The sequence below is a fragment of the Peromyscus eremicus genome, chromosome 11 (assembly GCF_949786415.1).
Source record: "Peromyscus eremicus chromosome 11, PerEre_H2_v1, whole genome shotgun sequence".
Taxonomy (NCBI): Eukaryota; Metazoa; Chordata; class Mammalia; order Rodentia; family Cricetidae; genus Peromyscus; species Peromyscus eremicus.
In genome coordinates, this window is record NC_081427.1 from 29615803 (window position 1) to 29640212 (window position 24410).

Below are 24410 nucleotides of genomic sequence, written 5' to 3' on the forward strand. Positions count from 1 at the left end.
CAGGGAGGCGCGGGGTTAAGGCGCCGTCCCGGATCGCCGTGCCGGCAGCAGGAAGCTGCGGAGGCACCAGATTTCCCTTCCGCATTAAGAGGGTTTTCCCCCTTTTCCCAGTTTGGCTCATGGAGGGCTTTTAAAATTGGACGTGGAGAGTCTTGATCAGAAGTGTGGCGACGTTGGCAAAGGAGGGAAACACTGGAACATTCCCTCTCTGCCTCGCCGGAGGAGGCTCTCCATCTCATCCTAGGCCGGGAGCCTTGGGTACCCCGAAAGCGTTCCCTCCCACCCCGAGACTGAGCCGCCGCGCTCTTTGCTGAGAGCTGCGAGGCCGGCTTCTTTCCAAGCCGGGCTTTTAGTTGGTGACACTTGCTCTCCCCATTCCCTCCCGTCAAAAGATGGGGTTTGCGTCTCCTAGGAGGTTCTGCCCATGAATCCATCTGGGCCCCTCCTCGAGGCATCCATCTCTGCTTATCTCTTTGTCGCGTCCACCCAAAGCATCGGCTGGACCTGTCCCCACCACGCCTGGCGCCTGAGAACAGCTTAAGGCACCGGCTCTCGCAGGAGCCCAAGTTTTTCACTCTGAGGTTGGCTCTGCCAAGTGACCCCTCGTTTTCTCTCGGGCTTGGAAAGCTGGTTCCCTTCTGCATCTGGGACCAACTCATCCCAGCAAAGCAAAAGGATTGTGCGGCGCACGTGGGCACCCGGTGGGTCCCAGGACTCCGGGTTAAAGGATGCGCGGAAAGCCGCGGTAGTGACTGCCAAACCGCTGCGCACCGATTCTGAGTTCCCGGCACCAGGGGGCACCAGAAACCGCTCGGGCCTTGTAGCGCTTGTGCGGCGGGTAGGCTGAATTATCATTTTAAAATATAAAACCCTAGAAGAACCACTGTGTCTGCCATCTATCCCCAAACTAGCCCAGGGACCTGTGGTTGTCCTTATGTGAATCCTCACTTTTCAGGTTTCTACTCTTCTGTTCCTTTTCCCCATCCCCCCTCTCCGCATTTCACCTGAGGTGGTTTCTTGGCAACCTGCTTTTCGACACCCTGATCCTCTGTCACTGAGACAGCTTTGCAGTGGGCGATTGCTCCCGCCGCCAGCCAGTGGCCCCCGCACCTTTTTGGAGCTGACAGGCTGGGAAGTTTGTTTGGGATTTGCTTTCAAGACCCAGTGGCATGGGAGGAGAGGGCACTCTGAACTCGGGTGTTTCCTCTAGGGTCCGGACAGACATTACTAAAAGCTCTGTTGCTTTTATCTTCTGTGCTCAGTGTCCTTGACTAAGGACGCATTCTCTTATCACTCCCCCATAACTGACCAGCCCAGGATGGAGAAAGGGGGGAAATTTGGGATGCTTTGGAGAAAGGGGGAAACATATGGGATGCTTCTGGAAGGCAAACCAGAGGGGTCCGTTTGTTAGAGGACCCAAGGTTGAGTTCTAGGCCCCGGAGCACTCCAATCTCTTGCAACAGTGAGCTAGAGACGCCACGGGCTTCCTGGACACTAGACACTTGTCACTTGTTTAAAAGACACCTCCCCCATCAAAGCGCAGAGAAACCGAGTGGGCATGGTCAGGGCAAGAAGGAAGCCGGCGAATCCCTCTTTTGAAGGCTTGGTGGGAGGAGGTGCCCGCTTATGGTGGTTAGTTGCATTTCCCTAAACAAACACAAATTCAAAATACGGAGGGAGAGTGAGTCTAGTGCTCTCTAATATAGTCCCTGAAGGGACTGGCAGAGCCGCGCTTATCCCGGTCAAACAGCACAAACTTGGCGAACTCCGGGCTTGGACAACCTTCCCAGGGCGCGCTCATGGGCCCTGAAGGCAGATTCTGCCACAGAAGAGGCTCCAGGCGGGGAAACCCTGATTCGTGGGTTTCTTTTCCCTGGGTGGGGCTGGAAACCAACTCATTGAGGAGTCTACGCTTCGAAGTGGTACAAAGCAGTGTGCGTGTGTTGGGGGGGGGGGACGCGGAGTGGGGGTGTCTTGGGGAAGAGACACATAGTTGCCAGGGAGAAGAGGCAATCACCTCGAAGGCCTAGCGGAGACCTGGAGGGTTCCCAAGAGTCTTTCCAGACAGAACCCCGGGGGCCGAAGCGTTGCAAGGAGCCCTTCTCCTAACCTCGACCCGCATAAGGGCATTAACAAAGTGCTAGCAAAAGGCCCGAGAAGAAGGGTAGGCATGTAGCTTTGCAAGATTTCGCCAGAGGAGGTGAGCCCTCTATTTTTAGGTTCACAGCACCTTTGCAGCCCTCCTTCCCCGGGCTTAGCTTTCTTCCAGAACAGACCAAAACAAGCTCAACAGTAAGTTACACTCCGAGCTATGATAACGCTGCAGTTGCACTCTGGAAAAGACACTGGCGGCAGTGGGTTAGTAGATGGCCAAGTCTCGCCAGTCCTAAGATAGCCGGGACCGCACAGAGCAGCGCCCTACCGGGTGAGGCAGGGGAATTGCCCCCCCGCTCCCCGACTTTTCAGGTTTCCAGGGCACCAGGAGCTCCACATATATATATTTTTTCCCACGCGGAAAAGGCAACGTACCCTGGGCAAGGCTAGCGTCCCTCCGGTTCAGCGTGTCTCTTGAGCTCCTACTTTACACTTAGTAGTCCCGCTTGGGGTTCAACCGCACCCTTCTGCCCTCAGACGACACCGCCGCCGCCCCGCTCGGTCCCCTCCAGCACACTTCCCCCTCTTACCTCGGATCCGGTCTCCGTAGACCCCCAGTTGGACATTAACTCCAAGTGGCCCGAATCCCAGCCAGGAGACCCATCCGGACCGCGGGCAGGAGCGCGGGGCCCCGCCCAGAAGCTCGGGAGCAAGAGCACGCAATCCAGGGGTCGCGCCGGACAGCGAGGACACGCAGGAGGCGGCGGCCACCGTGCCAGCCGCCGCCGCCGCCGCCGCCGCCACCGCCGCGAGGAGAGCGAAGGCTGCCGACACCTCCCACACCGGCTTCCTGGACCCCGAGAAGACCAAGTCTGAGCAGCCGCCCCTACTTCGGCTGAGGGGTGACACGGCTGCGCGCGCGGCGGCGCTCTGGGCTGGAGCTGCACGGGGCCGGGGCGCTGCGGGTGGCTCCGAGGCGGTCGCCTCACTCTGCGCCTCCTCGGGGCGCGGTGGCTGAGAGTATGAGGCGGGCCTGTCTGATGATGCCGAGGTCTTGCCTGGGGATCCGAACGAGACACCACGTCAAACCGCGCTGGCCGTCCCTTGAAGACATGAGGGCGCCAGGAGGGCAGGCTGGTCGTGGAGAGCCCGGGCCGGGGGGCCGGGGTTGGGGAGTGGGGGGCGCGGGAACCGGGAGAGGGGGAGGGGAGCGGTCCGGAGGCAGCGGCGGCCTGGGCGTGGGGGAGGGACGGAGATCCGGGGGAAAGAGGCTCCGGAGCTGCGGGGGCGCGGGCTCGGGGTGCGAGTGGGTGACGCGGAGCGCCCCTCCCGGGGGTGCAGGAACCGCCGCGGGGCTCGCTCCTTCTAGCCGGGTAGATCCACAGAAACGCGGGGAGCTCAGCTCACGGCAGCCCCAGGGGGGCAATCGCAACTTGGAGGCGAGGTCCGGAGCTCCGAAGGAGGGCGCTCTGCCCGCTGGAGGCTACCCCGGGGCTTTCCTGGAGCCCGTCGAAGGCTGTCGGTCCTCCTGGAGTGTCGCGCCCTCCCGCTTTTCTGCAGGGCAGAAGGCAGTGGCGAGGAGACGGAACTGCCTGCCGAAGTTCTCCCAGCGCCGAGAAGAAGCACGGAGCAGCAGGGAGAGGAGAGCAGAGTGTTTGCCAGAGGACGCTACGAGTGGGGATGCATTTATAGAACTCTCACTGCGTGACGTGCCCTCCAGTGGCTTTTCTGATTCGCTTTCTGACCTAAACACACATTAGTTTAGTCCCCATGGTAGGGCCAACACGGCCTCCAAATATCTGCTGGCTGAAGTCAGAGGCTCTGCATATCATGTATTACATGGCAGGCTACGAAGAAGGCTTCTGAGCTTGGCCGGCTGCTCAGTCCTAGGCTCCATTTCCATTTGTTGTAATGTAATACCAGACTTGGGGTAGGCACATACATTCAAAATCTCAATTCCAGAAGCGTACGATCACTTTATCAGGAAGAGGTCAAGGGAGGTAGGGCAAAACCCGCCTTTGTCCAGAGTTTTGAAAAAGTATTTGGGGGGACCTAAGCAAGCACAGGGCTGGGCGCAAGTGTCCAGCCAGGGGAACTCAGCCTTCTTTCCAGAGCTCTGAGAAGGGGAGAGGTGAGACCTTTTCAGCCTTCTTTCTGTTAGTTAGCTGAACACCAGCAGCAGCTAGGAGCCTTCTTTGTAGAGGACAAGAGGCGGACCAGTCTTTGCCCACCCTGCATATGGCTGAACTGTAAATACATTGCATTCACACAGACATGGAACTCGCTCTGTCTTTGACATAGGCAAAATAAGGTACGTCTCTGCTAAGGGAAACCTATTCATCAGAAACCACTGGACCTGAATTTAGTAGGATCTCTTTAATTTTATTAGTCTGAGACAGGGAAAGCATAAACAGGCTCAATTTACATCTATGCACCTCTTGTTTTATGAGTCATCCGGTTGTTGGGGAGCGTGTGTTTCTGAAGAAGTGGAGACAATAGATATGGGAAATGTGTGTGGCAACGTGGGGGGGAAGATCACATATTATTACAAGTACTCGAGTCAAAGATCAGCTGCTTTGGAGGCTTGTCAGTGAAGTTAGTGTGGGAGGAAAATTGTTCTTACCAACATTACTGTGATTGAGAGATTTAACCAAGTGCAAAGCAAGTCTTCCAAACATACCTCACCTGAAAAGCAGGATGCTCTCCGCTGTCTGCACAATGTGATGCTTCCTTTTTGATAGATGCATGGTAGCAATGTACCTTAGAAATGGGCTGAAGGAAAAGCTTAATGTAACTCACTTTCAGTTTAGCATTATTTTGGAATACGAAGTTGACTTGAATCAATTAAGAAAAAAAACACCATAAATGATTTCTTTTTAAGGCTTTTCCCTGGGCATGGGCAGGCCCTCCAAACACCTGCAGTTATTCAGCACTTGCCGTGTGCTAGGGAAAGTGTTAGGCCTTGAGAATTGTGCTCATCAGTTGAGGGGCTGCAAGGGACAGATGGCACTGGGTTAACTGCGAAAGGAAGGCTGACCGGAATCTCCACCACTCAGCCACGTGTCTCCCAAAAGCCTTCCGGAAAGGCCGCTCAGCCAGGTCTCACGAAAACTGGATTGAGGTCCAGGAACTGGAAGGTCATTCAGGATGCAGCTCTGGGCTGGGGTTATCTTGCTACCCCCTCAGCAGCAGGCATCTGCCTGTCCCTACTAACGGGGCTTAGCCGCCAAGGCAATTCAGCTCCTCGCTCCCTGATTTCCTCCCGGTGTCCCTTGGCTTCTGCGCCAGCTACCAACTGCTCAGCTCTCCGGTGATCTCACATTTAAACTTCTTTAGTGAAAGCAACTGCTGCTAGGCACTCACAAAATATTTGAGCTGGACTGAATGTTTTAATCAGGCCTCCTCATAGATGGCAGGTCACCCTGGAGAAAGGCAGACCCCAGATCAGGTACAATTCCGGGGCCAATGGTCTGAGTCCAAGTTGTTCACATCTTGAAGTCCACAGTCTTGGCCCTTTTGCTAAGGAACCTTCCTGGGGTCCCTTTCTACCTTCTCTTCACATGGCCGATCACACAGAAAAAGATGTGTTAATGGCAGGCGCTTGGAGTTTTAACTGCCCTGCCTTGTGCCTGTTATCCGAGTCTGTTAAATGAGGTAAGACTTCCTTCCTTTATAAGCGTACCCATCCATATTAGTTATTTCCTTATCACTGCGACCAAATGCCAGACAAGAAGTATCTTAAGGAACTATTTTGGCTTCACGGTGGGGGAGGCATGATGGCCAGGGCTCTAACTATGGTTGTGGGAGCTTGAGGCATAACTTATCAATGGATCAAAAAGCAGAGATAGCCCATAAGCCCCGCTCCTCTGACACGAGGGCAGTATTTCTGCCAGGTAGGCATTATGCCCAATCGGTTCTACAACCTCTCCAAATGGGGTGACCAGTGTGTAAACTGTACACTTAAACCATGGCATCAGTCATTGAAGAGTCATGTGGAATCATGGTGTAAAGTAGAATGAGAACTAGTTTGGTGGACATGTACATGATGTGCTCATGTACTAGAGTCTGCTCTGCGTGTCGCTGGTGAGACCCTGGTGAAAGCACAGAACGCACCCAGATCATCGTAGGCTTTGTTGTTGACCATTAAACATCTCCTCTGTCCCTGCTTAAAGATTTATTTTATTTTTACTTATGTGTGTGCAGGTGCCCACGGAGGCCAGAAGAGAGTATCTGATGCTCTGGAGCCGGAGTTACAGGTGCTAAGTCTGACAGGTGTTGGGACCTGAGCAGTAAGAGGAGCCTCCTCCCCAGACCCCTAAGCCAGCATCTCTTGATCCCCAAAGGCTTTGAAAACTTTCCTGTGTCTATTATGGCAATCATTTTACAATTCTTTTTTCTTTTATTTTCTTTTTCTTTTTCTTTTTCTTTTTTTTTTTTTTTTCGAGACAGGGTTTCTCTGTGTAGCTTTGCGCCTTTCCTCGAACTCACAGAGATCCACCTGCCTCTGCCTCCCGAGTGCTGGGATTAAAGGCGTGCGCCACCACCGCCTGGCTAATTCTTTTTTTCTTTAAAGCAAAAGTAGGAAACATATTTGGGGACCCTCTAGGACAAGAGGCTGCTTCTTGACATATTAATTATCTTCAGTTGTAGTATAAAGGAAACTGAAAACATTTAAAAAAATTCATTTACGAATTTATCTGGGTGTCTTGTCTGTATGTACATCTACATACCAGAAGAGGGCATCAGATCTCACAGGACTGTAGCGATAGAGGGTTGTGAGCTGTGATGTGGGTGCGGAGAATGGAACTCGGGTACTTTAAAACAACAGTCAGTGCTCTCAATCATTGAACCATCTCTCAAGGTCTCAAATTAAGGCTGTATGTGTGTGTGTGTGTGTGTGTGTGTGTGTGTGTGTGTGTGTGTGTGTGTGTGTGTTTCTCTAATGTAGCCCTGGTATCCTGTATCCTGGTACTTACTCTGAGGTCAGGCTAGCCTTGAACTCACAGAGACCATGCGCTTCTCCTTCACAAGCATTGGGATTAAAAGCATATGCCACCATGCCTGGCCAAACTGAAAACATTTAACTGAGCATGGAAATAAATATTTCTATTTATGTCCAGGATTACCCTCATGCATCCAGACACAGAACAGTTCCTTCTGAAATGAACACTTCATACACAGACAAGCAAGAAGCAGGCATTTGGTGTGTTGGGCATACATATACGGCTTGGTGTTACAATTTCTGAGTCCCAAAAAAACTGAAAAGGGAAGACCCTAGCTCTGAGGTTCCATCATCTTGAGGACACAAGGATATGCTGGACTTGAACCTGTTCCTCTGCGGTATCTGGAAGACAGTGACTTGCAGGACTGTTCCCGCTCCCATAACAGTATTCACTGATAAAGAAGCAATGTTAGCAGCCGTGAATGCTTACTTTGTCCCCAGATCTTGGCTTTTCATCTAGAAAACCCTTCCTGAAGATCAGAGGAAACAAATGTTCACATCTCTTCTTCTAGGGCAAATAATTGAATCTCTGGCGAACTTACCATTTCACTCATATCTTCATGGGAATTTCTTGGATCTCTAAGCTAAAGATGTCTAAACAGATGGTAACATCTGTGTTCTAGGGTCTTAGGTCCCTGAGAAGAGAAACACAAAAGTAAAATGGTGAAGAATAGTTCAGGGTAGGATGGGGCTATGGAAAGGGCTATGGTAAGGTAAGCCTTTCATGGAGTAGGTACAGAGGGAGGTGGGGGAGATTCATGCAAAGTATGAATACATTCTTGCTCAGAGCTTTAGATGTAGAGGGGTGGGATGAGCCCGTGGCCATTCACAGAGAGTTCCAGGAGAGTTCTCAATGGGATTTCTCTGTTGCTGTGCCTATGAGGGTGGGACCTGGTTACCTGGAGTCTCTTGTAACTTGGGTCTTGATGGCTAGAATTAATGGTCTTAATGATGGAATCCATCATTAAGATGGGCAATTTCCTTTTCAAAGTCACCATTTTATGGGCCAGGGATTTGTTCCATGTTTGTTTACTTCTTGTCAGGCATTTTCACTCTAGATACCATTACTCATGAAGAAAACATAAATTTGTCTTTAGACCACTTAAAAAAGAGAAATAAAAAAAGAAGAAAAGGCACCACAATGATATTCCCTCTCCCCCCAAAAAACACTAAAAGGATACAATCTCTTTGGAGCAAATTGTTTTCATAATTAACCAGTCCTAGCATAGGGAAGGATTTACCAATGAGTTCCAGAAGTTTTTTTCCTTTTTTCTTTCTTTCTTTCTTTCTTTCTTTCTTTCTTTCTTTCTTTCTTTCTTTTTTTTTAACAAGGGTCAGGTTGGCTAATTATCCATTCATTTTGTTTTGGGTTTCTGGGATTACTTTATGAGACTCCTGTGTTTCAGAAAGAAGTCTCCGATCAGAGAGCGTGATGGTTCACACTGTTCCAATGGTGATAGACAGTGGAGTCATGAGATGCAGAGGTTGAAGGGGCTGAGTCGTCTAGTCCAGTCACCATATGTCACCAGATGAGCAAAGACAGAGGGTAGGGTGGTTAACTGACTGATTCATGGCACCTAGTAAATGGCCCATGTCTCCTGGATTGCTTCATTTGGGAGGGGGCACTCTGAGGGGTGCTGTGTCTTTCTTTGAACTTGTGACTTAGTGTAATTTGTTGAAGCAAGAAATGAGTCAAAATTCAGAGGAATCAATTGGCATTTTAATGGTAGTGACACTTGAAGACAAGCGGATGGGGTGGGGGGCAAACTTTTGACAAGAAATTGATTGCTATCTTTTAAAAAATTTGAATTGAGGTTTTTTTTTGTTGTTGTTGAGAATTTCGTACACAAGTATTGTATTTACATACTTTCCCTCTCTCTTTCTCCACATTCCAACTGCTTCCATGCCATCCACTCCCTCTCAGCTTCCCGAGTTCTTCTTTAATTATTGTTTTACACACACACACACACACACACACACACACACACACACACACACACATGTGTACCTGAATACAATCTGCTGAGCCTAGTTAGTGATGCTTCTATTTATGTGTGTAGAGCTGACTGCTTAGAATTGAATAACCTATTGGGGCTCATCCTTAGAGAAAACTGAACTTTCTCTCTCTCTCTCTCTCTCTCTCTCTCTCTCTCTCTCTCTCTCTCTCTCTCCAGCCATTAATTGCCTGTAGCTCTTCATCTAGGGAAGGAAATCTTCCCCATTCACATTTCCACATCAGCTGGTACCATTGTGCAGGTCTCGTTTGGGCGACTATAATTTCGAGATTTCATTGGGTACAGCTTCCCCTGTCCCTTGTAGAAGACACCACCTCGAAACAGGTCCTGGTCCTATGAGTCTTACAGTTTTCACTCCTTTTGAATTGTTTCCTGAGCCTTAGGCATAGGGATTGTGTTGTGAATGTATCAGTCAGGGTGGGTACCTCAGGATCAATTGTTCGATTGCTGCCCTTTGGAGAGTAATAAAGCTCCCAAGTAGAGCACAGAGAGTGCTGAATCCCTGCTCTCTCTCTCTCTCTCTCTCTCTCTCTCTCTCTCTCTCTATATATATATATATATATATATATGTGTGTGTGTGTGTGTGTGTGTGTGTGTGTGTGTGTGTGTGTTTGTGTGTGTGTGTGTGTGTGTGTTGGGGGCAAGGGAGATTAAGTAGAGTAGTAGAGGTAAGGAGTAGAGAACCTAGGTACCCGTGCACCTGTTCTCTTTTTGTTTGTCTGTTTTTGAGACAGAGTCTCACTATTTAGCTCAGGCTGCTCTCGAACTTGTGACAGGCTTCCTGCCGTAGTCTCCAGCCTGTCTCTTTATTCTTTTGCAGAGTACCTAATGCGTGTTGAAAAGCTGCTTGGACCTTCCTTAGAAGCTGGAATTCACAAGGTAGCTAGAGAACAATGCCGCTGTGGAAAACTGACTGTGAGTTAAGGAGTCAGTACTTAGATCTTCAAGCTAAAACTGCCATGTGTTAATTGCATGGTAAGTAGACCTCAATCTAGAATGTTCTCTCCTTCTGTAAAATGGATGACTTATGGCCATTCAGACTTAGGCAAGGAACACTAGGGCAGCGCCACTCTATACTTACACCCCTTCCCCCAAGGCCTTCTCTGCTTTTCTTCAATGTGGAAAAACGGAATTAATCAACTAATGAGTCCTTGTAAACATTGACGGGTTTAATGGAAACAAATGGAAGCGTGGAATTTTGGGCTCCTGCGAGCGCTTCAAGTCAACACCCTCGCTGAAAGAGCAGCGAGGGTGGGAGTGGGGTTCCTCATTTTACATCTTAGGACTTCTCTCTCTTCACCCAATGCCAGCCCCATTTAGCTGAAACTTTAACTCAAAAGCCTCAAATCCAAATTGGGAAGACGGCTTGCTGGATGATCAGGCAATCAGAGGGGCAGCCCTGCCCCTAGCAAGCTGTGTAACTAGGTAGCGGCTGCCTCCCAACCTTACCTGCTTCTCTACCCAGTCTCCCGCTGTCTGAGACACCCTGTGACTGGATGAGGCAATAAACCAGGTTTTTGGAGTTTGTAAATTACTCCCCGGGACTAATTCATATCGTTCTTGTTCTTCCCAGCCACTGGGGTATGATTTAGTCAATTATTGCCCCCCCAGCACGGCTCTAGGTGGAAGCACACTAACCTGAAAGAGTCAATGCCCCTCTTCAGGCAGTTAACCCACTCGTGGGGCATCATTTACACTGACACGCCATATGTGCGCTGCTGGGAAATTTCTTGAGAGTCTGCTCTGGAAACATAAAGAATTAATAGTACGTAAAGCGTCTGAGCAGGCTATTGCTCCGAGAATCCATCATGTAAACGTCTCTGAGCGATTCCGTGAGGTACAGCACCAACCCAGCCGTTGAGAAGGTTATCAATGGTTTCTGGAAGTTTCTTTGGCAAATATCCGATCGCCTAATCATGTACTAATTTTGCATAAGGTACGTGAGATCACTTTATGAGACTCCTTTTTTCCCCAGGGGTAAAACTCCGATTCAATTATTTCATCTTTTCCAGTCACGCTCTCTGTTGCAGTGAAATGGCTTACTGCGTCACTTTTAAAAAAAAATTTTTATGACTACATGCTTTCTTCCTGTGACTACATTTCCTCTTCCTAAAAGTGGTTGCTTTCATTTTTCCATCCCCAGTGAAATTCAGACCACTATATCTCCAGCAAGAATTTAGCACATAGTGTGTTTTCAGAATGACTCTACTACGAGAAAAATAATGGCAGAAAAATGGGAAGGGGATTTCAGAAACAGGCAACGAATGCGAGTCTCTATCCTGTAATGCTGGGTAGGCAGAGTAGGATCTGAACATTTAATTTAATCTGAATAATTAATTAACAATCGATAAGGGACAATTAATTATGTTATAAATAACATTCAATAAATTAATTTAATCTGAATATTTAAATTGTGTGAAATTGGTTGTTTAAAAAATAAAGACTCAGGAGTGGGCTGGAGACATAGTTCAGTTATTTAAAAGCTTGGTGGAGAAATTGTTAAAGAAGATACCCAACATTGGCCTTTGGTTTACACACACACACACACACACACACACACACACACACGCACACACGCACACACACTCAGGAACACATATATTGGAATTATCCATGTCAAATGGTCACCCGAGAGGATCAGCCCCGTCTTACTCCGCAGCTGTCACTCAAAACACTTTTATGATGTGTATACATAGCTGTTCAGTCATCCAACAAATGCCCTTCAGGCATTTCTTTTCATAAGATTCTGTGTTGGCAGTTTCCAGGACTCATAAAAAAGTATGAGATAGCATCTACATATCCATAGGGAACAACTACCTTGATGTCGAGGATGGGTTTAATTTCTGACATAAACCAAATCATCTGAAATCAACTCGAGTGGGAGAAAGAAGATGATTAAAACTAAGAGAAGGAACTTCAGAGACGGCTCTTGTGGCACAGTTTGGTGGTAAACTGCAGTAATGCAGCTTAATGTTTCTTCTTTTTTCTTTTCTTTTAAAAAAAATTTTTTTGCAACTGTGTTCTTTGTCCTGTGACTACAGTTCCTTGCACTAAAACTGGTGGTGTTTGCTTCTGCCATCCCATAATTTGAACCGGCATGAGGACTTGTTGTGGCCAGTAGAATGCAATAGTCTCCAGGGTGTGCCCATTTGAGTCAAGATCCCCGAGGTTGACATGCTTCCCCTTGCCCTTTCAAGCTTCTGTTGTTGCCTTGAGAGCACTTCTGGGCTAGCCTCCTGGAAGGTGTGGGATACTCGAAACGGAGTAGTGGTGGTCCATCTTTTATAGCCACAGTTAGATTAGATAAGCTGAGAGGTATTTGACATTCCCCCTTTACCCCAGACATGTGAGTGGTAAAGATCAGCAGAGAAGGTTTTCTGGCCTCTCTGGGTAGTTGAGTAATAAACACTCGTATGCCATTGGGATTTTGTGGTTGTTACACAGCATTGCTATGACAGTAGCTAACTGATACAGCTTATATGCTGATCACAGGACAAGAATTCTCAGTGTTGAACTAATCGTAACATTCCTGTAACAAGTGAATGATACCTCCAGGAGACTATTTTTTTTTTGAACATACATTTGGGGTGTTTTGGGGGGCAATCTTCCTGTGTCCTGTGCTCTGTACTCTTGTGTCCACTTGACTGAATGCATAGAATGTATGGTTCCGTTCGAAAAAATGACTTGTCAGGGCAGGGACTGCATCTTGCTCTTTTGCCTCCTTAATGCCTGTCACATAGACAGCAGCTCCCAGCACATAACAGAATGAGGGAGCAGATGAGAAGTCAGATCTTGAATTGGGTGTTTCACTAACTCTAGTTGAAGATCGTATCTGATGCGTAACATGTAATCTTAAAACGTAATTAACGCTTAGCTAATTAGTGCAATTACTTGATGAGAGTCCACACAAACACAAGCCACCTTTCATTTTCAGTTATACAGGAGTCAATCTCACATGTCATCATCAAACCTTTGTCCTGTAGGTAACACAGTGACCAGTTTCCTATTTTTTTTCTTCAGAGAATATACTATTATTGAAAGGAGGTGTTTATGGATGGGAAAGAACATTTTGAACCACCACTTAGAAACATGTCTGCACATTTTACAGTTCCTTTTCTGTTGGGTGGTGGGGGCCAGTTGGATGCAGCCTGACTCTTTGCTTGGGTGTCTCGAGGGCTTTTCCTCTCTGAGCTTGTTCCCTTGTGATGCAGTGACCCTTCCTCAGCCGGTGCAGAGTTGAAACTGCAGGGATGAATGAAGCTCTTTGTCTTTACTCTGTTGCTGTATACTTCTATCACATGAGATGGCAGGCCAGCTCCAGGGTCCTGGTAGTCACCGCTGAGCCAGCCAGCTGAGAGGCTGAAAACATCAAGTTCTCCAGGTCATGGAGCCAGGAGTTCTGAAGCACTAAACCAAACCTTCCGCTTGGGTAATCCGTGACCTCAATATGATGGCGGGTAGTGATGAGGTGAGTATAATTATAATTTAAAAAACTTAGGAAATTCTTTAGTGAGCAGTAAATAGTTTCTGCTTTATAACAACAAAAAGGGTTGCTAACTGGTAAAACTGTTGACATGCTCCAGAATTAAGCGCCTGTTGTTCAAGGGAATCGGCAGAGGCTAAGTGAAGTAGTTTAACTCAGCGCCATAATAATATGAAAAAATTTTTAGATAAGTCTTAGAAGATTGTAGACTCTGGGCATTTATGTGCTAAAGATGTTTAAAGATACTTTTCCTTATGTTTCATGAACTTTGAGGTTCAATTAATTTGCTTGTTTCTTTCTTTCTTTTTTCTTTCCCTTCTTCCTTCCTTCCTTTTTTCCTTTCTTTTCATACTTCCTTCCTTCCCTTCCTTCCCTTCCTTCCTTCCTTCCTTCCTTCCTTCCTTCCTTCCTTCCTTCCTTCCTTCCTTTTTGTGATATTGGGGATAAAACCCAAAGTCTTTTATAGATGCTAGGTAACATCCCAGCCTTCAACTAATTTGAGTGTGTGTGTGTGTGTGTGTGTGTGTGTGTGTGTGTGTGTGTGTGTATGTGTGTGTGTGTGTGTATGCATACATGTGTGCTCAGGGGTATGTGCATGTATGTATGCATTTCTGTGGTAGCCAGAGAGTTAACACTGGGTATCTTTCTCTGTTACTCTCCCCTTTGTTCTTTTGAGACAGCGTCTCTCACTGAACTTAGAGCTCACCTATGGCCAGACTGGCTGGCCAGTGAGCCCCCAGGATCTACCACCGATTTCTGCCTCCCCAGGTCTACGATTACAGGCAAGTGCCATAACATTTTGCTTTTTATGTGGGTCCTGGGGATTTGAATTCAAGTTCTTATGCTTGTGCAGCAAGTGCTTAGAGACAGTTCCCTTTACTTACAGACTGCGCCATCTTTCTTGCTCCCTTTACTTACAGACTGCGCCATCTTTCTGGCTCCCTTCAACTAATTTTTGATGAATGCAAAGTACGCATTGGAAAGGCAGCTGTGGTGGTGTAGGCCTAAAATCCTAGCCTTTGGGGTGTGGCGTCAAGAAGGATTAGGAGTTCAAGTCTAGCCTCAGCTACAGAGGTACTTTGAGGCCAGCCTCGGCTACATGAGAAGCTGGCTCAAACAAAACAAAACAAGCAAAGCCCACAAACAACAAAAACAATCAATCAATCAAACAAACAAACAAAAAACCCACTACGTACTGTGTTAAATATTTAGATCTATATTTTCTCACCTAAGTGAAGTGTTTTATTCATTAAATATCGTGTTACATAGATTGAAACTAGAAATCGGTTAAGAAACAAAATGATTTACTTATTTTTACCTGCTATGTTTGGTTTGTGTAATCTTGGTTTAAATAATATGGTAGCCTATAATCTGCCCAGAAGTTCTGTGAGCTTTGTATCAGATTTAGCAGCTTCATCGACAGTCACAGGATGGCAAATCTCAGAGAAGAAAAAGCTGCTGCCTCCTGGCTTGATGGGGCATTAGATTTTTCTTTTTGATTGAGAGACTGTTACTGTTTTAAACAGCTGTGTTCTGGTGTTTACTAAAGGAGGAATTCAAGCCAGACTGATTAATTAACAGTCAGTCAAGGCATTTGCCTGCTCCTATCTGGGCAGTCCGGGGATTACGATCCTGTCAGTAGGTTATAGAGGATGAAAAAAATGATAAACAGCAAACCAAATGTTAGGGCATTGCGCTAGGGTGCACAGTACATTGTTCCAACCACTCCATACAGTTTTTTATTAGAACTTGAGACTTGTGTGTGTGTGTGTGTGTGTGTGTGTGTGTGTGTGTGTGTGTATGACAGGGATAAAGCAGGGTTCTAAAGAGCTTTCTGTAAAGGGCTAGAGAACAGCTTTTTCAGCCTGGGGGCCATGCAGTTGGTTCTAGCTACGAAGTTGTAATCATAGCACTAATGTAGCGGTAGACAACATGGGAGTGTATGTGACTGAATCCCAACACATCTTTACTATGGATACCAAAAAATGTCCATGCCAAGAAGTGGTATCCTTCCAATTTTTAATTTTTGCTATTCAGGAATGAAAAAAATATTCATCTATTTATTTGGCTCGTAGATCATAGTTTGTAAACTCCAAGAGAGACAGAAGCAAAGAGTCTCTAGCTCTGTCTACATTTCGAGTTTCTCTATTTGTAAAAATGAAGGCTCACAGTAGTTATATTGTCTCTTTCAAAGCTGTTGGCAGGATTGAATAAGGCAAGGCAGTGGATGAGGAAGTGTTTTGAAGACTGTAAAGTGCCATGCTGATGTAAGATATCGACTGTATTATGATTGGAATCAGGAATGGGCTTGGTTACAAGTAGCTGAGGGCTGGATTAACAGTGGCTGAAGCCAGAAAGATGTGTGTAGTCCCTTAGCTGGATGTTCACTTTTCCAGGATTGACACAGTGCTTACTGATGACAGTGGCTGTCTATAGTCTGTTAGCACAGAGGAATCACTGACACTTCTTTCTACAGTGCAAAATGGATGTCAAAAATTTCCAGAGCCATGTCCTCACGTGATAGTGACCCAAATACATGGAGGGAGGGTACAGAGTGGAGGATGATCTCTTTCCTTTAACTGGTGGAGACAGTATCTCCTAGCAGCTCCCCTCCCCCAGCCTCACATTTCCTTGATAAATGGAGACTCACACCTAGACCAATCACTAGCCAATGGGAAGAACAGTGAACTGGAGTCAGTCTCTGCACTACCTGGACAGTCAGGACCTCACTGGTGAGAAGATGGGGGGAGCAATTGATGTTGCTGTGCGTACATCTCCCCCCCCCCACCGCCCCCCATTACGAGATAAGTTTCTGGCATCAGGTTAGAGGAACACTAATGCACGAGTTCCATGAGAACACTCCAGGGGCTGCACCATTTGTCTCCACAGACACATGCCGATGAAGGGCGTTGCAGTCAGCAGACAGGGGCAGATGAAGGGTGTTGCAGCCAGGCCAGGAGTTGAGACATTGTGTTCATGGATAGACTCTCCACATCAACAGGACTAATCTGAGAAGGAAGCAATGGGAAGGACCTGAAAGCTGTCTCCATATGGTTTCTGGAGCATAATAGATAGATGCAATTAAATACTTCAATATATGTGATGAAAAAATGATCCACAGTCGTTTACCTAAGGAATATCTTTATTGCAAAATTTGGTACTGGAAATGAATACTTTTGGAGATGAGTATCATCTTCAGGAATTTTTGTTTAAAAGACTAAAAAAAGTATATGAATGTTTGCCTGCATATGTCTGGGCACTATGCGCATGCCCTGGTGCTCACAAAGGCCAGAAGAGGGCATCCAATTTTCTAGAACTGGATTTATAGATGATTATGAGCTACCATATGGGTGCTGGGAACTGAACCAAGTCTGCTGAAAAAGCAAAAGTGCTCTTAACCACCGGGCTGTCTCTTGTGCTCCCTGAAAGTTAAAAAAAATCAGTGTTAATTATTATTATTATTTAATTACATGTAATGTTTGTGCATGGGCATGTGTGTGAGCCATGGAGCACACATGTGGAGGTCAGAGGACAACTTTGTGAAGTAAGCTCTCTCTTTTTGCCTTTATATGGTATGGTAGTTTGAATGTAACTGACCCCCATAAGCTTATAGGGAGTGACACTATTGGGAGGTGTGGCTTTACTGGAGTAGGTGTGGCCTTGTTGGAGAAAGTATCACTGTATAGGTGGGCTTTGAGGTCTCTTTTTGTGGGGTTTTGATTCTTAGCCAGCAGGGCGAGGCACTCCTCTCTCTCCCAAGTCCCTTTCATTTTCTGTCTTTTAATACCAGGATAAAAGTGTGAGACTTGAAAAAAAATCCACTCATTCAACTTAGTTTTTGAGTTTCTTTGTGTCAGGAACTGTTCTGGCTTTGAGGATACAGAAGGAGACTAAACAGCCTTTTCAGGGTTTTATATTCTTATGGAATAAACAGAAAAATCAGATACACCAGAAGGAAGCTAAAAATCAAAAAGTATACAGTGCATTAGAAGATAATGAGTACATTAAAAAGATCAATCTTATTTGGGAAAGGGAAGGTTACTACACAATGTTCTGTGTATGTTTCATTTCTTCCCCAGCCCCCAGTACTGTAGCCTCAAGAAGACAGGCCCATTTAGAATAACCCACCTTGCTTCCTGGGGCACATCCTGGGAATTTTACAGGATGTTAAATTTAATTCACACAGTGATCAATTTGGCAGAGGAAATTTTAAGACAGCATAGCATTTAGGCTTTGGCATGGATGTTGCTGGCTGTGTTTAGCCAGCTTTACAGTGAGAATTAGGATCAAAATGCAGAGTATAATGTTGTTTTAGGGGTGAGTGGGTAGGATATGCAGTTAAACCAGAAAAGAATGCTTTGAGAAGACAGCTCACCTAGAGGCTTGCAGGTAAGTGTTTAACAGTATTCAGCCATCCAGGCACTCAAAGGCCGCTACAATGTTGGTTCCAGGAGTCCCGGCTACTGCTCAAACTGGCCGCAATCTTGTCATTATCCAAGCGGTGCTAGTTTGACAGGCATGCAGGATACAAGAACCACAGGATCATGAGGCTGCCACCTGCCTTTCAAAGGAAGGTCTGCCAGACCAAGTAACATATTGCAAGATCAGGATCTCTGAAGGAAGCCCTGGCAGGCTGGCATGCAGATCTATGAGGGTAACATCTGAGCCACAGTGGAGCCCCCAAGAAAATGGAATGTCTGAAATGAAAACTGCAGACAATGGGTAGAGTCAAATGACAGAGGCTGTGTGGGCTGTAAATGACAAGACCACAAGGGTCAGGCTGCCCCAGCCTGTTGGAGAGCACATTATTCTTTCATGCGCCATGGATGTTGAATATAGAGCTACAAAACCTAATGATTGCCTTGGGTACTGGCTGGTTTTGTGTGTCAACTTGACACAAGCTAGAGTCATCAAAGAGGAAGGAGCCTCAGTTGAGGAAATGCCTCCATGAGATCCAGCTGTAAGGCATTTTCTCAATTAATGATCAATGGGGGAGGGCCCAGCCCATTGGTGGGTGGTGCCACTGTTGGGCTGATGACCCTAGGTTCTATAAAAGAACAGGCTGAGAAAGCCAGTAAACAGAACCCCTCCATGGCTTGTGCATCGGCTCCCACCTCAAGGTTCCTACCCTGTTTGAATTCCTGTCCTGACTTCTGTTAGGTGATATTTTGTTTATGTTCTGACAAATCAAGTTTGCTTGGAGCCAGAGGGCGGAGCTAGCCACTAGTTAACCATAGAAGTCTGGAGGTCTGTACAGAGAGGAGACAGGAAGTGATAAGGTGGGATGGAGTGAGGATCTAGGCTTTTTGGGCTGGAGGAATGGAAGAGGTAGGAAGCAGCTGGCTGCTGCTCCCAGTTCTCTGATCTTTCAGGTTTTTATCCCAATGTCTGACTCCTGGTTTTTATTGATAAGATTAGATTTATGCATCGATGGTGTGTTAACCTAATTGTTAATGTTTTCATCTGTTCATCCAACCACCCCTCTGTCCTTTATTGATATATATGTCCATCCACCTGTTCATCTATTTATCCACCCATCCACCCATTCATATGTCCATCTGCCCATCCATCGATCTATCCATCCATCCATCCATCCATCCAGTCAGCCATCTACCCACCTATCCACATATCCATCTATTTGTCCATCCATTCATTTGTCTGTCCACTATCCATCCATCCAGCCACACACTCACCTGTCCACCCACCCACCCATGTGGTTTTACACACACTAACAAATGATCGTAGAGAAACAAACAAAGGTTATATTTACTAAATCTGTAAGTTCATTTGAAGAGATCAGAGTATGTTTGCTTTAATCCTCAGAAAATGTTAAGAAAATTTTTTTTAAGCAACAGAAGATATAAGATAATTTCAGTCCTTGCCTTGGCTCTTGTGGGAATGGGATTTGTCTGAGTGAATACCTAGAGGCAGCTATACTGGGAATTGACCTCTCACTGCATTTTCTGTGTGAGGAAGGTGCAGAGTGCAGAGGATGAGACTCAGGCCCCAACAGTCAGTCTAACAGTGCTTCCATGGGAACTGAAATTTTCAGCTATGGATTCAAGAAAGTTCTTGCATTACCAGAGGAATTTAATTTTACAGCAAATTACTCTTTTCCTCATGCTTTTAGTATTATCCCCAAAGCCAACATTAAAAAGTGCCTAAATTGGAACTAAGTTAGTATCAGTTCTATGTAGAACAATATCACAGTCTCTTTGAGACCTCCAATAACGTAGTTGCCAGAACTGCAGTGAGAGGGAGTGTAGCGTCCCTTTATAGCTGCCGTCAGGCTAAGGAGAAATGGTCTGCTGAGTTCACAGACTCTTAGCACTAAACATTTACCTGGAAGTGAGACTAAGGATCAAGCTAGTTTAACTCCCATTTCACACAAGAAGAAATAGAAAGTCAGTTAGATTGACTTAAATCATTTAACAATGTAAGCCCCAATTTACAACACGGACTCCTGATGGCTGTGCAGGTTCAGTGCGAAGGGCACCCAAATCTGTTTGCATTCACTTCTGGGTAGTTACTAGTCCTGTGATCGTTGAAAGTTGTTTCCAGAAGAGGGGATGGTGATTGTGTCTATGGTACTTATATTTGTGAAGATTAAACTGGATTTAAAAGTCACTCACCATGGGGAAAGGAGACATGGTACAAATCTGAGCTAGTTTGGGCATTCTTTTTGTGGATGTATGCATTGATTGGTTAGAAATCCATACCTAGAAGTGGAATTACATTTAAAGAAACAAAATGGTTTTCGGAAGAGTATTGCCCTTCTACGCTCTCACTAGCAACTCATGACCATAGTGGTTGCTCTACACTCTTGCCAACACTTGATATTGTCAGTCTTCAAAAATATGTTTATTATCTATCTATCTATCTATCTATCTATCTATCTATCTATCTATCTATCTATCTATCCATCTATCTATCTGTGTATATATGTATCATCTATCCTCTGTGTGTGTGTGTGTGTGTGTGTGTGTACGTTACATGCACATGAGGACTCAGAGGAAAATGTGAAGGAGTTTGTTTTTTCCTTTCAATCTCAGGTTCCCAGGCTTAGCAGCAAGCACCCTTACCTGCTGAGCCATCTTACTGGCCAATGTCAGTCCTTTAAATGTAACTCATTCTGGTAGGTGGATGATGGCATTTCTTTATGGGTAGCCACTGAGCTGAAACAAATTGTTTGAAAACTGGTTGTATCAGCTTCTGGTCTTCTTTTTTTTAACCCTCAATGGTGAATGCACAGATAGCTGAGGTCCAGACTTGTTGGTCTATGCTACTCTTAGAATTGGCCAGAGCAAAGGCCACACAGCCAGCTCACTGGGCAATTAGTGAAACCCAGGTGGTCACAGTGCCTTCTTCTTCAGTGGCCAGTGTGAGTGTGATAGAAAGATATTAGAAGGTCTTCTACAGTTTCTGGGTGTTTCATGAATGGCAGCTAGCCTTGCCTTTTGATGAGCTTCTTTGAGGCTTTTAGAAATGACTCAAGATGGCCCCCATGGTAGAAGGCAAGGAGTGCTCTCGGCTCTCTCTACAGGGAGCTTGCTAAATCTTCCTCCTTTCACCATCATTTCTGCATCTGCTTTCTGTTATATTCCTTCTTCCTCTTCTTTTTCTCTTCCCTCATCTTGTTCTTCTCTTCTTACCAATGGAACATGAGTTTGAGATCATTAGAAAAATACAAACCCCCTGAAAACTACATATATACCACAATCCCTTCTGAATTCCATATAGGTCTGACTTACACCATATAGGATTTTCATGTATATATTAAGAATTCTACTTTGTCCTCTGTATGTTCTGCCCGTAGTTTTAGATAACCCTTATAACTGTGATTCCTAATGGCAATTTAATAGTCCATTGTATTAACATGCCAGCCAGATGAGCCATTCCATTCAATAGATATACCATATTTCAAGGTAGCAATATTTATTTGACCAATCTTCCCTTGCCCTCTTTTTTATTTTTCGAGGCAAGGTTTCTCTGTGTAACAGCTCTAGCTGCCTTGGAATTCCCTTTCTAGACCAGGCTGGCCTTGAACTCACAGAGATCTGCTTGCCTCTGCCTCCCAAGTGCTGGGATCAAAGGTGTGTGTCACCACTGCCCTGTGACCAATCTCCTTTTATTAGACATTTATGTTACTTCTAGTTTAGAACACTGATTTAAAAAGTATAGGAAATACCTGCATTTTGTTTTTTTCCTTAGGATTAATTTATAGATGTAGAATTACAAGACCAATGGGAGATGAACTTTCAAACGTTGTCTCATCTTTCTCCCTTTCCCCTTCTTTCTCCTTCTCTTCCTGGCTATGAGTTTCTGTTTTCCACACACCTTTCGATGTGCTATCTTCCCTCAAAGTAGTAGAGCCAACATATTGTGGTCTAAACCTCCAAAACTGTGAATCAAAATAAACCATTTGTCTTTATAAGTTAATTATCTCATTATTTCATTACAGTGATGACCAGCTAACATAGAAATATTACCATGGCGTGAAAGCTGTTCTGACCCCTATGCCAATAATGTTTCAGGCAGGTTTCATGACAACCATGAATCTTTAAAAAAGATTGTATAATTGATTAAAAAAATATGCTTTTTAAAATGACAAAGCAGTATCTGCTTATTGGCCAAACCTTGGTGTTACACATCCAAGTGTGTGATTCTATTTTTAAATGTTTGGATAAAGGCTGAATTATATGTTGGGATGTATGTACTCTCTACTCTCTAGCATTTTCCAGGCAGTAGAAGATACTGTTGGGTGAGAACTAAGTGAGGCAATGAGTGTCAGTAGGAAGGCTTCCTTGAAGTGTTGACCTTAGCAGTGATAAGTCTCTAAGACCTTTCCCATCCTTCCTTCCTTCTTGGTGTTCATCTGTGTTATTTTTCATCTCTTTCTACATTTTTGACTTCCATCTACAGTCTAAGACTCACTTCCTGGTCCTCTTGTTTTTGGCTGACTATTGATTGGGCCATAAGACATGAGTAGGATGGTATCATATCAGACTAATCATTTAGTTGGTTGTGGGAGGCTGTGTAGAGCTTCTCTCTCTCTCTCTCTCTCTCTCTCTCTCTCTCTCTCTCCCTCCCTCCCTCCCTCCCTCCCTCCCTCCCCCCCCTCTCTCTCTCTCACACACACACACACACACACACACACACACACACACACAAACACACACACTCACACACACACATCCCTGCTGGCAGTATGGAGTTGATAGCCATTGCCTGTGCGTGGGTCTCAGAGTCAGGAGATTATGAACCCCCCCCCCCCACACACACACAATCTATCACTGCTTTGTTAGTTTTCCCATTGCTGTGACAAAACCTGACAGTAACAACGTAGGGGAGGAGGAGTTTGTTTTAGCTTGTGGTTTAAGCGGGAGCCAGTCCATCCCGGTGGGGAAGATGTGGTGGAAGCATGAGGCAGCCGTTGCTCTGTGCCTGCAGCCGAGAGGCGGAGAGATGAGCAGTGTTACTTACTAATCTTCTTCCTTTCCCCATTTTATCCCATCTGGATCTCCATCCTATGGGACTGTGATGCCTATGTTCTCTTCCCTCCTCAGCTGAGTCTCTGGAAACAACTTGAAAGACACGCTCAGAGGTGTGTCTTCTAGGTGATTCCAAACTCAGCCAACTTGACAATGAGGATCATCCATCGTACTTGCCAACTATAGGTGGATAGGTAGAAGTGTGGTGATGAGCTCAGAGATGTAGAGATGAAAATTTCTCTCAGTGACATTCTGAGGCAGAATTGCTGGGGCGGGGGGGTGGGGTGGGGGAAGAAGCACACCCACCTAAGACTACCTAGAGAATGATTTCCCACGTTCAACCAGTCAGACAAAGAGAAGCTGATGCAGCGATGGTTCAAGGGAGCCCACGACCGCTCGCTCATGTTAGCGCCAAGCCCGTTGTCATTCACATGCTGTAGGGTCTGCAGGATGTGTAGAACGTGAGGATTACGGGACCAGGGAGGATTCCACTGAAATTTCAAAGGGAAGTCTGGAAAACCAGGCAGTGTCTTGCAGGGCGGCAGATCCCGCAAGTAGCCTCCTCCGGCAGGGTTGGGGGTAAAACAGTAGTAGTGAAGATGCAGTTGAAGCTGAGGCCTGAGTGAGGGACCCCAAGAAAACTAGAGGCGTTAATGACACAAGGAAAGCCTAGACAGCACGCAAAAACTGCTTGAGGGCTCGAGAGATGGCTCAGGATGTAGAGTGCTTAGCGCTCTTGCAGAGGATGGGGAATTTTGTTTCCAGTACCCATGTCAGGTGGCCCATAATGACTCCAGCTCCAGAGAGTCTGACGCCCTCTTCTGGTCCCCAAGAGTACTGCATTCATATGTACTCACCTCTGTTTGGACATAATGCATATAACTACAAATAAAATAAAAATCTTAAAAAATAACCTGCCTGAGAGAGGCCATGTGGGCAACCACCAGGAATCTGCACTGGCAGGGCTACCCAAGTCCTCAGGGGGTCACATCCTGCAGCAGTACGCTCTCTTTCTCCCTCTTCCCTTCTTCCTGGCTGTGAGGTTTTGCTCTTTCATGTACTCTTTCATGATGTTCTGTGTTTCCACAGACTCAGAGTAATGGCGCCAATTGGCCATGGATCGAAATCTCCAAAACTCTGAGTCCAAAGGAATCTTTTCTTTTCCCTAAGTTGCTTCAGGGATTTCATGATAGTATTGAAGAACAGACTAGCATAGGGGTGTCATCACAGCACAAAAGAGCTGTTCTGACTGCTGGACCTCCTCCAGCCTCTGTGCCTCCCAGACTCTATGGGAACATGCCCAAGTCTGTAAGGTCATTGCCTAA